This window comes from Entelurus aequoreus, linkage group LG03 (assembly GCF_033978785.1).
Source record: "Entelurus aequoreus isolate RoL-2023_Sb linkage group LG03, RoL_Eaeq_v1.1, whole genome shotgun sequence".
Taxonomy (NCBI): domain Eukaryota; kingdom Metazoa; phylum Chordata; class Actinopteri; order Syngnathiformes; family Syngnathidae; genus Entelurus; species Entelurus aequoreus.
Genome location: NC_084733.1, coordinates 88,669,122 through 88,673,469, shown reverse-complemented (window position 1 = coordinate 88,673,469; position 4,348 = coordinate 88,669,122). Strand labels below are relative to the sequence as shown.

General features: G+C 33.0%; 1 protein-coding gene across 2 annotated transcripts in view; it reads left to right on the top strand.

The window, feature by feature from the left end:
* The first annotated feature begins 2,753 nt into the window (after positions 1-2,753).
* LOC133647057 (transmembrane protein 60-like) overlaps positions 2,754-4,348 on the top strand; it is a 3,277-nt gene continuing 1,682 nt past the window's right edge. Inside the window, exon 1 of one of the 2 annotated variants that reach the window (XM_062043115.1) lies at positions 2,754-2,771. The gene's annotated coding sequence lies outside the window, so the exon portion shown is untranslated. Of the gene's footprint in view, positions 2,772-4,291 lie in introns of those variants that run through there. The other variant, XM_062043114.1, reaches the window with a different exon arrangement.

The window sequence follows — 4,348 nt, the reverse complement described above, 5'->3', positions numbered from 1 at the left end:
GTTACTTTTTTGGGGACAATCTGTACGGAATTGTACTTTGTATTCTTTTGTTATACGGGCCCAGTGGAAATAGATTTGAATAAATTGTCAAATGCAGTTTGTTATTTATCCATGTTTCTGTAACTTTAGGTGAGGGGGGGAAAAAATCTATTTTTGTGGGTGAGCTGGAGCCTATCCCAGCTGATTTTAGGGTGAGATCATTAACACTTAAGGAACATTTGGAGTATCTAATTAGCTTAGCATGATGGAGGAAACCCACACCAAACATTTTATTTATTTTTTAATTCAAAGGCACACCTTTTTAAGACTTTTATTGAATATTTAAGCTCTCATTTATACTGTTATGTTCTATTTTATTGTGTGAATGCTTTGGAGCATATGGTTTCTACACCAAAATTCATCTATTTATTCAACTTCTTCTCCAGATTTTGGCATGCTCTACGTTCCACATTTCGGGAATTGCGGGCTTTCCCTTGACAAATTCCAAAAATTCCCAGATTTCCCCAGAATTCCAGGTTTTCCAGGACATATTTTCCCATTCAAAATGAATTTTTCAATCCATTTCCACATTTTTCACCCGATTCAAACCGTTCCAACTTCAAACTGTTCAGCCTATTCGGGAATCGCAGGCTTTCCCTTGACAAATTTCAAAAATTCCCAGATTTCCCCAGAATTCCAGGTTTTCCAGGACATTTGTCCCCATTCAAAATTAATTTTTCAATTTATTTCCACATTTTTCAACCGATTCAAACTGTTCTAACTTCAAACTGTTCAGCCTATTCAGGAATCGTGGGTTTTCTCCTGACAAATTTAAAAAATTCCCAGATTTCCAGGTTTTCCAGGACATTTTTTCCCCATTCAAATCGAATTTTTCAATCCATTTCCACATTTTTCACCCGATTTAAACCGTTCTAACTTCAAACTGTTCAGCCTATTCGGGAATCGCAGGCTCTCCCTTGAAAATTTCTGAAAATTCCCAGATTTCCCCAGAATTCCAGGTTTTCCAGGACATTTTTTCCCCATTCAAAATTTATTTTTCAATCCATTTCCACATTTTTCACCCGATCAAACCGATCCAACTTCAAACTGTTCAGCCTATTCGGGAATCGCAAGCTTTTCCTTGACAAATTCCGAAAATTCCCAGATTTCCCCAGAATTCCAGGTTTTCCAGGACATTTATTCCCATTCAAAACAAATTTTTCAATCCATTTCCACATTTTTCACCCGATTCAAACCGTTCCAACTTCAAACTGTTCAGCCTATTCGGGAATCGCAGGCTTTCCCTTGACAAATTCCAAAAATTCCCAGATTTCCCCAGAATTCCAGATTTTCCAGGACATTTTTTCCCATTCAAAACAAATTTTTCAATCCATTTCCACATTTTTCACCCGATTCAAACCGTTCCAACTTCAAACTGTTCAGTCTATTCGGGAATCGCGGGCTTTCCCTTGACAAATTCCAAAAATTCCCAGATTTCCCCAGAATTCTAGGTTTTCCAGGACATTTTTCCCATTCAAAATTAATTTTTCAATCAATTTCCACATTTTTTCAACCGATTAAAAACCGTCCCACTCTTCCTGGACATTCAAACTATTATTTTTCTGAGTTGAAAAAAATTCCAGGAATTTGCAGAATTCCCGTTTTTTCAAGCCCTATTTCCACCCTTTTTCCTGGCGACTACTCCTCCCACATTTTTCAACCCACTTCAACCGTTCCACCATCAAAACATTCCTCTTAATAAGGAAAAAAAAACGAAGTTGTTTTATGAACTGGAAAAATTTTCACGAAATTCCAGGAATTCCGTAAAATACCATTTCTCAATTCAACATGTTACTACTATAACGTTTCTCGGCCGATTTTAAAAATTACGACACCAACCATTTCAACTCATTCAGAACATTCAAGTTTTTTTACCATTTCCTAAAAAAATCCCACTTTTCCCGAAATTCCCATTGAAATCAATGGGACATTCTTCAAAGTTCCACAACTCCCACATTTTTTTATCTGATTCAAACTGTCCCTACTTCAAAAGTATTCAGCCTTTTTGGGAATTGTGTGCTTTACTTCAACAATTTTTAAAAAATTCCAGGATTTCAGTTCAACTTCAGCATTGGAGCATTCACACGCAGTTTCTTCAGGAATTGCATCATCTAGTTTATTACTATTATTCCTATTATTGATCCAATTACTTTCTGTTTTTATTTATTTAATAATTATTGTTTTATAATAATAATAATTATAAATATAAAAATATAATAACTTGTAAAATTATTTTAAATATTACTTGATAATACAATGTTGTTTATATAGTTTTGTACAATATTTGTATATGTTATTTTCTTAGACGTCGTTGTATGAGTTATTCTCCTCAGCACTTTGTGTTGCAACTTCCTTGTGCATGAAAAGTGTTACATAAATAAAAGTTTTGATTGATTGATTAAACATGCTGAGGTGTTCAAATGAAGATTCAACAACTAATAGATACAACTGTTACTCTTAATAATTATAACTAAACATTTTTAAGCTGTAAAGTCTGATCTTAACACTTACATTTTTTTATGACGTGCTTTTATTTTTGAAAGACGTACCTTGTACTTCCTGTTTAGCTAGCCGGAACTAACGCCGCTAAGCTAGCCACCTTTCACTGCTCCAATCAAACAAACAACGTTCCCCTCCAAATAAGTCTTTTTTTTCAAATTTGTGTCGGACACACTCTTCGTCAAAGGTCGGACGCTGAGATAAAAGTGGCGGTGAATCTTCTGGTGTGCTTGGTAAGACAGTTTAAGCGATGTTTTTTTTTTTGACAACTTGCAAAGTTACGCTAATAATAATAGTTATAAATATAATAATTTATAAAAATATTTTGAAAATTACTTAATAATACAATTTAGTTTATATTTTTTCAATATTATTATGTTATTTTCTTAGACGTCGTTTTATGAGTTATTCTCCTCAGCACTTTGTGTTGCAACTTCCTTGTGCATGAAAAGTGTTACACAAATAAAAGTTTTGATTGATTAATTAAACATGCTGTGGTGTTCAAATGAAGATTCGAACAACAAATATATACAACTGTTATTCATTTTGATTATAACAAAAAAAATTTAAGCTGTAAAGTCCGATTTTAACACTTACATTTTTTTGGACGTGCTTTTAATTTGAAAGACGTACCTTGTACTTCTTGTTTAGTTAGCCGGAACTAGCGCCGCTAAGCTAGCCACCATTCACTGCTCCACACAAACAAACAACGTTCCCCTCCAAATAACTCGGTAAGACAGTTTAAGCGATGTTTTTTTTTTTTGACAACTTGCAAAGTTACGCTAATAATAAATATAAAAATATAATAATTTGTGAAATAATTTTGAATAGTACCTAATAATTAGAGATTAATTAAATGCTTTAAAATGTAATATCGGAAATTATTGGTATCGTTTTTCTATTTATTTTTTATTTAATCAACATAAAAAACACAAGATACACTTACAATTAGTGCACCAACCCAAAAAACCTCCCTCCCCCACACTCATTCACATAAAAGGGTTGTTTCTTTCTGTTATTAATATTTCTGGTTCCTACATTATATATCAATATATATAAATTACAGTCTGCAAGGGATACAGTCCGTAAGCACACATGATTGTGCGTGCTGCTGGTCCACTAATAGTACTTACCTTTAACAGTTAATTTTACTCATTTTCATTCATTTCTAGTTTCCATGTTACTGTTTTTATATTGTTTTTTTTATTCAAGAAACTGTTTTAAATTTATTTATCTTATTTTATTTTATAAATTTAAAAAAAAGGACCTTATCTTCACCATACCTAGTGGTCCAAATTAGGCATAATAATGTGTTAAATCCACGACTATATATATCGTTATCGGTTGATATCGGTATCGGTAATTAAGAGTTGGACAATATCGGAATACCTGCAAAAAAGCCATTATCGGACATCCTTACTAATAATACAACTTTTTTATATATATTTTTCAACATTTTTATGTTATTTTCTTAGACGTCGTTTTATGAGTTATTCTCCTCAGCACTTTGTGTTGCAACTTCCTTGTGCATGAAAAGTGTTACATAAATAAAAGTTTTGATTGATTGATTAAACATGCTGTGGTGTTCTATTGAAGAGTTGAAAACTAATATATACAACTTGGAGTTACAGTAATTATAACTAAACATTTTTAAGCTGTAAAGTCTGACTTTAACGCTTACATTTTTTTTGACGTGCTTTTAGTTTGAAAGACGTACCTTGTACTTCCTGTTTAGCTAGCCGGAACTAGCGCCGCTAAGCTAGCCACCTTTCACTGCTCCACTCAAACAAACAACGTTCCCCTCCAAATA